We start from the raw sequence: 12,901 nt of genomic DNA, 5'->3' as shown, positions 1-12,901 counted from the left end.
ATGGCTGTTTAGTTTGATGTAATCTCACTTTTCTATTTTTGCTTTTGTTTTCTGTGCTTTTGGTGTCATGACCAAAAAACTGTTGCCAAGACAATGTCAAGAAGTATTTTCTCTACGTTTTCTTCTAGGAGTCTTACAGTTTTAGGTTTTACGTTTAAGGCTTTAATCTATTCCGAGTTGATTTTTGTATATGGTATGAGATAAGGGTCCAATTTCCTTCTTCTGTATGTGGATAACCAGTTTCCCAGTACTACTTATCAAAGAAACTATCGTTTCGCCATTGTTTATTCCTGGCACCCTTGTCAAAGATCAACTGATTGTATATACAAGTGTTTATTTCTGAGCTCTCTGTTCTTTTTCATTGGTCTGTATGTCTGTTTTTATGCCCGTACCATACTGTTTTGATTACTATAGCTTTGTAATATATTTTGAAATCAGTAAATGTGATACCTCCAGCTTTGTTCTTTTTATTGAAGATTGTTTTGACTATTCAGTGTCTTTATTGGTTTCATGTGAATTTTAGAATTGTATTTTCTATTTCTGTAGAAAATGCCATTGGAATTTTGATAGGGATTGCATTGTAGATCCCTATCATGACACCAAAAGCACATTGTAGATAGGGATTGAATGTGTAGATCACTTTGTATTGTATTAATATTTTAACTGTATTTTTCCAATCCATGAACACAAGATGTCTTCTCATTTATTTCTGTCTTTTTAATTTCCTTCATCAATGTTTTATAGTTTTCAGTATTCAGATCTTTCAACTCTTTGATTAAGTCTACTCCCAAGTGTTTTATTCTTTCCATTCCTAGTGTAAATGGGATTATTTTTTAATTTCCTTTTTGGATAGTTCATCATTAGTGTATAGATATACTACTGATTTTGTATTTTGAGTTTGTATCTTGCAACTTTAATGAATTTGTAGATTAGTTCTAATAGTTTTTTTTGTTGAGTCTTTAGGGTTTTCTATGTGTATGATTATGTTAACTGCAAACAGAGATAATTTTATTTCTTTTCCAACTTGGAGACCTTTTATACCTTTTTCTTGTCTAATTGCTCTAGCTAGGACTTACAGGACTATGTTGAATAGAAATGGTAAGCATAGACATCCTTGCTTTGTACCAGATCTTAAAGGAAAAGCTTTTAGTTTTTCCCCATTGTTTATGATGTAATCTGTCGGCTTTTCATATATGGCCTTTATTGTATTGAGGTAGGTTCTTTCTGTACCTATTTTATTAAGAGTTTTTATTATGAATAGATGTTGAATTTTGTCCAGTGCTTTTTCTGCATCTATTGAGATGATCATGTGGTTTTGTCCTTCATTCTGTTAGGTAGCATAACAAATTGATTGATTTGCATATGTTGAACAATCCTTGCATCCCGGGGATCCATCCAACTTGGTCATGGTGTATAACTCTTTTAATACTCTGTTGGATTTTGTTGGCTAGTATTTTAAGGAAGTGTTTGTGCATATCTGTGTTTATTAGGGATATTGCCTGTAAGTTTTCTTTTCTTGTGGCACGATGGTGCTCTCATAAAATGAGTTTGGAAGTGTTCCCTCTTCTGTTTTTTGGAAAAGTTTAATAAGGATCAGCACTCATTTTTCTTTGAATGTTTGATATAATTCTGTGAGGCAATCTCATCCTGAGCTTTTCTTTGTTGATAGGTTTTTGCTACTGCTTCAATCTCCTTGTTCATAATTGGTCTTTTCAGGCTTTCTGTTTCTTCTCTAGGAATTTATCCATTTCGTCTAGGCTATGCAGTTTGTCGGCATATAAATGTTCATAATAGTCCCTTATGATTCTTTTAATGTTGGAGGCATCTGTTGTAATGTGTCATCTTTCATTTCTGATTTTATTAATTTGTCTTCACTCCTTTTTTCTTAGTTAATCTAGCTAAAGGTTTGTTGATTTTGTTTATCTTTTTTAAAAACCAACTCAATTTTGTTGATTTTTCCTATTGTTTTTCTGTACTCTCTTTGATCTGTTTATGTCCTAATCTTTCTTATTTCCTTCCTTCTGCTTACTTTGGGCTTAGTTTGTTTTTCTTTTCCTAGTTCTTTGAGGTGTAAATTTATCTAGTTTGTTTGATAGCTTTCTCCTTTTATAACGTAGGCATATAATGTACACTTTTATCATGTATAGCATAGTCACTGTTATACGCTTCCTCTTAAAACTGCTTTTGGAAAAAGCAAAAGTTTTGGTATCTTATGTTTCCAGTTTCATTTGTCTCAAATTATTTTTAATTTCCTCTTGACTCTGTGGTTGCTGAAGAGTACATTGTTTAGTTTCCATGTTGTTGTAAATTTTCTCATTTTCTTTATTTTTTTAATTTATTTTTTTATCTTTCAGATGTACGTCATAATACATTTTCTTGCTGTTGTTGCTTTCTAGTTTCTTTCCATTGTTTTTGGAAAAGATACTTGATATGATTTTGATCTTCTTAAATTGGTTAAGACTTGTTTTGTGACATAACATGTGATCTATTCTGGAGAATGTTCTGTATGCACTTAAGAAGAATGAATATTTTTCTGCTGTTGGTGGCAAGGTTCTCTATTTTCTGTTAGGTCCATTTGGTCCAGTCTGTTGTTTAAGTCTTTTTCTTTGTTGATTTTCTGTCTGGATGTTCCATCCATTATTGAAAGTAGGGTATTGAAGTCTCCTGCTATTTTATTGTATTGCCGTCTATTTCTCCTTTCAGATCTGTCAATATTTGCTTTATATGCTTAGGTGCTCTGATGTTGGGTGCAAATATACTTACAATTGTTATATCTTCTAGTTGAATTTAATTTCATCATTATATAATGACCTTATGTATACATATATATGTTTACAGAGAGAGACCTTCTTTGTCTCTAGAGACTGTTTTTGACTTAAAGTCTATTTTGTCTTAGATATGTATAGCTGCTCCTGCTTTCTTTTGGTTACCATTTGTGTGGAATATATTTTTCCATCCCTTAACTTTCAGCCTATGTGTGTCCTTGAATGTAAAGTGAGTTCTTATAGACAGCATACAGTCGTATCTTTTTCAGCTATTATTTCTTTGAATAAGCTTTCTGTTCCATTCTCCTTCTCTTTTCCCTGTAGGATACCTCTAATGCTTATGTTGCATTTCCTAATTGAGTCAGATGTTTCTCGGAGAATTTCTTCATTTCTTTTTATTCTTAGTTCTCTCTCCTCTTCTATGTGAAGCTGTTGTCCACAGCCACAAAGGGCAAGGAATGACAGGTACCGCCAAGGCTATTTGGTTGTTTAAGCAATTAGAGTTTATTGATAAAGGGGAACAGAATAAGGAGCAGGGAAGCAAACAACAAATCGGTACTCACAACATCCACTGCACAATTAGCCGGGGAAGTCCCAATAGTTTGTACGGCGGGTGGGAGTGCCGATTGTCCGGGTCTGAGGCAAAGCGTCCTCTCCTCAGTGAGACTCCCAGTTGTTCTATGCTTGCGACTCCCTTTTATCCTAAGGTTTCTCTGGTTCTGACTCAGGGTTTCAGACATTTAGACACTTTGAGTTATTTCTTCTTGTTCCCACAGGTGGGGTGCTTCTATCTTTTTTGTTTCCACGGATCGGATGTTTCTAAAGTCCAGTGAGGTGCCTATCAAGGTGGCCAGCCCAGACAAGGAACATGACGCAGGACATATTCTTTGTGACTTGTGCCTTAGAGTCAGGGGCGAAGTGGCCATCTTTGGCCCCGAGCCCAGACACATTCCTTCGTGTAGGGCCCAGGCCCAGTGTCCTTGGGTGGCAGGGAGGTCAATGAACTCTGTACATTATGGTCCCTGACATCCCCACCTATCCAGAGGACACTAGGTGAACTGAGGGTCCCTGTTTTAAACACATACACAACCAACATCTAAGGAACAGAAGACAAACTAATATAATGAGTAAAAGGGCATCCCTGAAATAACTGCCCCACCCTGTGGGGAGCCATGAGAACAGACCAGGGGAATAATTGATAATCTGTATTTGATTTTGTAAGTCCTTAATAATATCATCTAAGTGTAAAGGACGATTGGTAACATTAAAACAACACATCAGAAATTTTGGTACAAGGTAACTCACGTAACAAAAATAAGTAATCTAAAGCAGCTCGGTGAACCAAAGCGTATTTCCGTAACTCCTGTCATTTTAAAGAAATGGCTGACAGGGCATGGGTCATGTCATTGATTACTGAGGTCAGGGCACAGGCTAAATGTTCTACAGTTCTGTGTAATTTAACAACTAAACCAGGTACGGGTAATAGTAAAGCAGCTAAGGTAGCTACTCTTGTTACAGGTAATAGATTTACATTAGGCTGATAATTAGCACTTAAATTATGGGTGGTACGTAGTTTTACAGTTGGATGTTCCACAATTAGAGGTGTAACTTATCCCACACTACAAGCCTTAGGGGCCGGGAATGGAATGCAGGGACTAGCAGTAACCCCACATAACCAGTACCAGCCGAGGGGTAAGGTAAGGGGTAAGGTAAAGTTTTCTACGTCTTGTGAATAATTACAATAGGTAGGTATGTAGGAGCAATTGAAACACAGATAATCTGTAGCAAGGGTACCTGTTAATGGTACATATAAGTGTTTTAAAGCCTTTGTATCATTAATTGGTTGCCAGGTGAGGTGAGTAGTTTCAGTTATATTTTTAAAATCAGTGTAAGTTCCTCCAAAGCCGAATCAGTTTGCCTGTAGACATCTATTGGGGGTATCACTGTCTCTTAAACAAAAAGCAGTCTTATTCAATACTGTGTTAGTTAAATGTAACCATAAATTTTCAGTCCCTAAGGCACTGGGAGGATTAGGAATCACACTAACAAATACTCTGACCTTTAAGTAAACGATATCAGGGGTACCTTTTTGATATTTTGTACAAGTATATAAGCCTCCGCTCTGGAGGGTGGCTGACAATAATTGTATACTAATATTATAGCTATTTCCTATAGTTTGATCAGTTAAATTCTTATAAGGGGTTTGTCCAATAAGTTTTTGATTGAAAATTAAATGTCCATTTAGAGTCCATGACACAGGTCCGACGGGATGCGTGCAGTTGGTCCAACAATGCAATGTCAGCTGCTGACCCACTGTTACATTTGGCGGGGCTTCTACCATCATGGAATGATCTTTAGCAGTTTTCCTAGTCCAGATTTTCTACCAAATGAACAGCCATTTCTATTCACGGAGAGAAAGAAAAGTTTGGGGGACATAATAATTGGTGGCATCATTAGGGTACGTTAGGGCCACCGTGGCGGAGGTGCCCTGTGCTGCTGCCTCCGCAGCTCGTGGCTCTGAATGGGGAGGCTTGCGAACTCATGCTTTCATTCCTGGTTGTCCTCTGGAATTTGTGGAGCCAAAACACGGAGCTCCTCTTGCAGTGACCATTGTTGGTCCTGTACTTTCAACAGCTGGGTGCTGCAGTAATGGTAAGAGCAACAACTGACCAATACGGTCACAGTTAGTCACCTTAAAAGGTCCTTTATTATGGGGTCTGTAATTCCCAACGTTCTTTGTTGGGGAGTGGTGTTTCCTAAGGGGCGGTTATTAAGAACTTTGGTGGCCTCCTCCAAATTGTCCATCCGTTTAGTTAGGGGCCCTAGGCATTTCAGTTGGGTTTTTAACAGACCATTTATTCTTTCAATAAGGCCAGCAGCTTGTGGATAATAAGGTATATGATACATCCACTCAATATGGTGTGTTTTAGCAAAACACTGAACTAACTTACCTGTGAAGTGGGTACCATTATCACTTTGGATCTGCTGAGGAGTGCCAAAATTTTAGAGTTGTATAATTCCCAAGGTTTCAATAGTTGTCTGTTGGGTAGCCCGCCTATGTGGGTGGGCGACCAAAAACCCACAAAATGTATTTACTACAGTATAAACATAAATCTTTTCATAATGTGAGGGCAAAGGTCCAATACAATCTATTTGCCATATTTGTGCAGGATAAAGCCTACGCTTGATTTTCCCCATCGTGGGATGGGGAATTGCTAGTTTATTCAAAATTTGACAAGTATGGCATTGATTTGAGGTGCTCTGGAGCTGATCCCGTGTTACAAGTAACCCACGCTGCTGTACCCATCTGGAAGTGGTTTCGGCTCCCAAGTGATCACTTTTCTGGCGGACCCATTGGGCTAGTTCCAAAGAAGCAGCTGTTGTAACCACTGATGTGGTCTTAGCCAGACTATCCACATGCTGATTATATAGGTGTCCTGTAGCGGTAGGCAACACATGAGCATCAACATGGATACAGTAGTAATCATTGAGGAACTCCGTAGCCAGATGTCTTCCCATAATGGTTTTCCCCAAATTTCTCGGTTACCAAGCATCTATTTGTGTTTAGCCCATCTAGGCATCCAAACTGCCAACCCATTAGCTACAGACCATGAGTCAGTATATAAATAACATTGTCCTCCTAGCTCTTGCTTGATGGCCTGGTAAACTGTATACAATTCTGCATACTGGCTACTCATTCCTTTCCCCTGGGTCTCCAAGATTTTCTGAGATATAGGGTTATAGGCAACTGTCTTCCAGCAACGAGCTCCAGCTGTCACCTGGGCTGAGCTATCTGTGAAGCAAGCATGCTGTTGCTATTCCGCCATTAGTTGCTGAAAAGGCAGTCCCCACGTATGGGGGATTCTTGCTCCTGGGGGTTTTCTTTAGTAATTTCTAAAGAACCTGGAAGTGTGGGATCAAATACTTGTTCATGCAACAATGCTTGCCCTTTGGGCCCTGGCTTCATCCTGTCCTGAATATACCATTTCCATTTAATTATACTGGCTTCTTGAGCATGTCCAATTCGCTGAGACACAGGTGTCCCCTGTACCCAGGTTAAAATAGGTATTTGGGGACATAGTATAACCTCATGCCCCACACTTGAAGCCTCACTTTCTAAGAGAGCCCAATAACAATGATAATAACTGTTGTTCAAAGGGAGTGTAATTACAGGCAGCCTCTGGGAGCTTTTGAGCCCAAAACCCCAGAGGCACCTTCTTCCCATCCTGTTTTTGCCAAGTGCTCCAATTTGCATATCCGTTTGCTGCGTGAACCTGCAACTCACTTGGCCCATCCCTTATGGGCCACGGTGTCCAGGGCTGTTTGTATAGCCTGTTTAGCATGTTTAAAAACATTTTTCTTTGGTTCACCCCACTGAAACTGATATTTTTTCCCAGTGACTTGATATAAGGGGGCCAGGATTTGACTTAAATGTGGAATATGTTGCTGCCAGAATCCAAACAAGCCAATAAATTTTTGTGCCTTTTCTTATTTTGAGGAGGGACAAAACTTAAGATCTTTTGTTTTGCTTTTGGCAAGATTTTTTGTTGTCCTTTATTTTAAATTATGCCTAAGAATGTGACAGTTTGTGCTGGCTCCTGGATTTTGGCGGGATTTGTTTTCCATCCTTCCTCCTGTAAGATTTCCAAAACTGTTTGTAAAGCATAATTTACCTCTTCCTGATTTAATCCTTGAATTAAGATGTCATCAGTATAATGGACTAGCTGTGTACTTAGACATATTGAGGTGGGGACAATGTTTCTACCACCTCCCTATGACAGATAGTGGGGCTGTGTATATATCCCTGGGGCAACCTGGTGAAAGTATATTGTCGTCCCAGCCAGGTGAAAGCAAATTGGGACTGAACTGTTCTAACAATGGGTATAGAAAAGAAAGCATTAGCCAGATCAATCACAGCATGCCAAACACCAGGATGTCTCTGTGTTTGTTCTATTAAGGTGACCACATCAGGCACAGCAGCAGTTAAGGGAGGAGTCACCGTGTTTAGTTCTCAATAATCTACTGTCATGCGCCAAGAGCCATCACTCTTTTTGACAGGCCAGATGAGATTATTCCATTCTGTAGTTGTACGTATTAATACTTTGGCATCTAAATATTTCTGTATAGTGTTTGAAATTTCTTCTTGCCCCCCTGGAATCTTACACTGTTTCATTTGTACAATTGAGGTGGCTGGGGGCAACTCCCCCTCATGTTTAATACATCCAATAATAACAGCCAAGAAGGGCAAATCAAATCTTAGTAGTATTGTTCAAATAGTTTTGACCTCATGGATGCCTGAAAGGGTCTTGGGGACCTTCAAGGACTGTGTAATACACTTTTAGAACTATTGTTCTATATATCATACAATCTAAGTAATCTCATATGATTTAAAAAAGTTTCTACTATAATTTTCACTTCTTTCCTTTTTTTTCTTTTCTGCTTTTTCTCCCCAAATCCCCCAGTACGTAGTTTTATATTTTAGTTGTGGGTCCTTCTAGTTGTGGCATGTGGGACGCCTTTTAAACGTGGCCTGATGAGCAGTGCCATGTCCACGCCCAGGATCTGAACCGGTGAAACCGTGGGCCACCGAAGCGGAGCGTGTGAACTTAACCACTCGGCTACGGGGCCGGCCCCCTCATTTATTTCTAAGTGTACAGTTCATTTAATGTGGAAAAAATTGTTTCCCTAACTCTAACAGAATCTACTCCTATCTTTTATATTTGTTGAGTTAATCACAAGATCACTGAAACTGTTGCAGGTTTGGTTCCCCAGGTAGAAGACTCTGAGAAGGAGTTTAGTGTCCAGGCTGTTGATTCAGGAAAGAAAACCATTGGGATCAATACCTGTGCGAGTTGTGGGGAACGATGTAGGAGTTGACAGAGGGAGAAGTCAAGCTCCAACATAGATCCAAAAGCTTCAGCTGACTCCGTGGGAAGATCTGGAGCTTTCTGCTCCACTTGTCTATTTACCATTATGAATGGACGGGGAACACACAGAGACACCCAAGTCAATAATTCAGGTGTAAACATATTCTTCTCTGCCCACATCGTGTAACAGCAGCCCTCCCTCCTCCTGACAATCGGAGTCCATCATCCCTGTGAAAGTGGTGACTCTTCTTGCCCAGTGGTCCCTAGACAAGGGAGCCCCAAGTGTCCTGGCAGCATCCATAGCTTTTACATTTGATCTTAGCCAGAGAAGTGATTCAACTGCAGCTTTTCATTTAATGAGACTCTCTGTGTCCCCTGGAAGATGTGTTTCCCCTTTGGAGGTTCAAACCCCTAACTGCAGATCCCAGAGCTGTGGGGACAGGCAGCAAATATTCCACAAGTAAGCCAACTAGGAGTGATGGTAAATGGGACCACTTTTGCTTCCATTCTTGTTTCCAGAATCCATGTATTCTTCCTTTTGGAGACTGTGGTAGGGAGAATAATGGCCCGACCACCCCAGAGACGTCCATACCCTGATCCCCAGGACTTGTGCACATGTTCCCTTACATGGCAAAAGAGACTTGGGAGATGCGATTAAGTTAAGGATGTAGAAAAGGAGTAAGGATGTAGGTTATCTTGTGTTACCTGAGTGAGTTCAAAGTAATCACAAAGGTCCTTATAAGTGGCAGAGGGAGGCAGGAGAGTTAGAGAAGGAGATGTGATGACAGAAGCAGAGTGATGTCATTGCTGACTTCGACGATGGGAGGTAGTCACAAGCTAAGAAATATAGGCAGCTTCTATAAGCTGGAAAAGTCAAGAAAACAGACTCTCCCTGGAGCCTCCAGAAAGAATGCAGCCCCACAGACACCTTGATTTGAGCCCAGTGAGACCCATTTTGGACTGCTGACCCCCAGAACTGTAAGACAATTAATTTGCCTTGTTTTAAACCACTGCATTTGTGATAATTTGTTACAGCAGCAATAGGAAACTAATACAGAGACATAGTACCATATAAAAGTTTCTTATTCAATCTGTATAGTACATCCTGGAGGATTGAATACCATTTCATCACATATCACCTCCGAGCTGCTGCTGTAGCTGTGCCTTCAGCAGACTGTCCCAATGCTCTGTCAGAGACCTCCTCTTGGTCTTCACCACTATGATAGTTTTTATCTCACAGGCCAAGGACCCAATGTGAAGGTTATAGCAACTGTCGAGTATCTTATCCCAATGATACACTCTGGGACTGGAGAAATGCCCACCAGGTGGGTTTATAGATCCAGTGGATGCACTGCAGGCTGGACCAGGACCAGGGTTCCATTTATTGATTGTTTCTAATATACCCCCACTCCAAGAGGGGATCCCTGTGACACACTGTGTCTTGGGTATCAACGTCAACTCAGATCCTTTGTTTAACAGTCCTTGAAAATATTTAGGTGTTTCCTTTTTCCCAGGCTACAGTAAGGAGAGTAAATGCCATAGGTCTCTTTGGGGAAGAAGCTGAGGAATTATTACCATATATCATTGCTGTGGCATTGCAGGATCCTTCCTCCTGGAGATCTAGTCTCTTCTTGGGGATCTAGGTTGGAAAACTGGCTCAGATTGGGAAACAGAGCAAAGGATTGTGACTTTTTATTGGGGTGACTGTCCTCAGACTCCTGAACATCCATCTTTGGTTTCTTTTGCTGGTAGAATTTGAGTAGTACCCTTGTTGGCGTTCCACCTATTTTCCTCTTAGGAGTACTGTGTTCTATTCACCATCTCTGTACCTTTTTGTGGATCAGACCCATTTGGCTACCTTTCCAACCTTGGTGCTCATTAGGGTAATTACATCTACCTCACTTCTGATGGTTCTGTCCCTTCACCTGGCCTCTACTGTATCAACCCATGGCTATCAGTGAGCTAAGTTCTGTAAAGGTCTCTCCTGCTGTCAACGCTGACCTCTGGCTAGGAGAACCACTGCTCAATGTTTCAGTGATGCTGGTGCCCCTCTCATAAGCTTATTCCTTTGGCCTTGGTGAACGGTGGCTCCTCTGATGCTTCCCATGGAACGTGATCATCTGGTGCATTTTCTAGCCTTATGTGGTATATCCACTCCAGCACTTCCCTTCCCTGAGTCCTTTAATCCCTCCTTCTAGCATCTTCCATGGCAATTATGGCACTTTTAGACCTCATTTAGCTTGGGTCACTACTTTTTCCATGCTTCCAAGAGTCATCCTAGTAATGAGTTAGTTTGCACTGTCTCCTGGTGTCCTTACCATGGTGTTCAATCTTGTATCTCAGGAGAGTGCCCCCAAATCAATAAACTCTCCCTTCTCCAATCTTCTGTTCTGGCCCCCTTGATCATCCACCCTCAGAATTCAGCCCCACATGGATTCTCTGGCTCCTGCCAGTACATGCTGGCTGTGTTTGTGGGTCCTGTGGAGTACAGCCCCTTTCTTGCTTTACCAAGCACAGCACATCCCTGCGACTTAAGCCTAATTATAAGTCTAGTGTCCAGGAGGGAAGGTGGGGCAGACCCTGAGGGATGCATATTTTGTCTTGCAGAGAAGAGACCACTAGATTGTCTTTAAGCAAGGGGGCAGCTCTTAATAGAGGAGGTGGCCCACCTTCTAGGCTCAGAGAGCTCAGGGAAATCAGAGAACTCCAGATTTTGGGATGGATTAATGTAGATGGCCCCATCCTTTCAGAGGTCAAGGTGACTTTTTTTCTCAATCAGATTCTGACCTTGGCATAGCAGATCTGTCTTGGTTGGGAGTTTAACTTTCTTTGGATCTTGGCCACTCTGATGGTTAAGTTCTGAACCTGGTCCTCAGCTTTCTCTGTTTTCCCATTATAACTAGCAAAGAGGCCCTCTGTTTTTCACATTTGGCATTCAGTTGACTGTTAATCACTCTCAGCCTTTCCTTACATTTTCCTTGAGATACAAAAGAGCTTAGCTTAGCTTACATCCAATCCCACTGTCCCCTATTATCAAACTCTCTCCCCCCACTTTTTTTGGATGAGGAAGATTGGCCCTGAGCTAACATCTGTTGCCAATTTTCCTCTTTTTTTTTTTTTTTCTCCCCAGAGTCCCATTACATAGGTGTATATCCTAGTTGTAAGTCCTTCTGGTTCTTCTATGTGCGGTGCCCCCATAGTGTGGCTTGATGAGTGGTATGTACGTTGTGCCCAGGACCCAAATGGCCGAACCCTGGGCCACCAAAGCAGAGCACACAAACCTAACCACTCGGCCATGGGGCTGGCCCCTCAAACTCTTGATACTTGGCATCAGCTAGTGCCTTCCCTTCTACTGGCATACCATCCCACTTCACCATCAGTGAAAATTTTAACAATCGTCCCAAGGACTATCTTCGCTCTACCTCCCACCACTGATGGGCCTTCACTGTTAGACTGGCACTGGCATCAGAGTTCCATTTTGTCGCCTGGCACCATCTGTTGCAGTTTGGGAACTGTGCTGACTGTGAGACAGAGTTTAGGGTTCAGGGCATTTATTAGGAAGCACCCTTGGAATCAACACCTGTGGAAGAGAGGGGCAGAAATAAGATTGAGTAGAGGGAAAGTTGTGATGTAGGCCTTACAGACTCTGCCCACCCCATGGAGAAGCCCTAAAGCTGAAATGACCCGTCAGGGCTGTTCTTCTTTGGACCTAAATGGCACAGGGCCTTTATAACTTGCTTTGATCGGTCATTTCAGTGAGTAATCTGCTGGAAGACTGTCACTTTGCACAAGAGGCTCTGTGCAGCTTGGGCAATCTCTGAGGGTGCTGACAAGTAAAGGTTGTTTGCTGACAGCCATTCACAGAATTAGGAAATCAGGCTGTCCTGAGGGGGTTATGGCTGACGCATTTCTGTTGGTACCGTAGGTATCCTAGCTAGTGCTGAGCTAAATATTATAAGATTATTGCTTAAATCTATTTTTCTCTAAACCTTGCTATGAGTAAATAAAATTCCCTAAACCGAGAACAGTGAACATCAGAGTATTGTTGTGAGTAATAGAGTAGTAAGCACTGTAGTTAAACTGGACTCTCATAGGTCAGCATCATTTTAATGAATTACTCAGTTTAGTGACAACTTAAACACCAAGGATGGATTTATGGTAACTGGTAAATATTTTCTAACGTTTTCCCTATCTCTTCAAACAAATGTTAAATGCTTTTACGTTCTCAACATATTTGTATCAACATCTTCTCTACCCAAAATTTCTTAG

This window comes from Equus quagga, chromosome 13 (genome assembly GCF_021613505.1).
Source record: "Equus quagga isolate Etosha38 chromosome 13, UCLA_HA_Equagga_1.0, whole genome shotgun sequence".
NCBI lineage: Eukaryota > Metazoa > Chordata > Mammalia > Perissodactyla > Equidae > Equus > Equus quagga.
The sequence above is the reverse complement of the archived record's forward strand: the minus strand, read 5'-3'. Positions refer to the sequence as shown.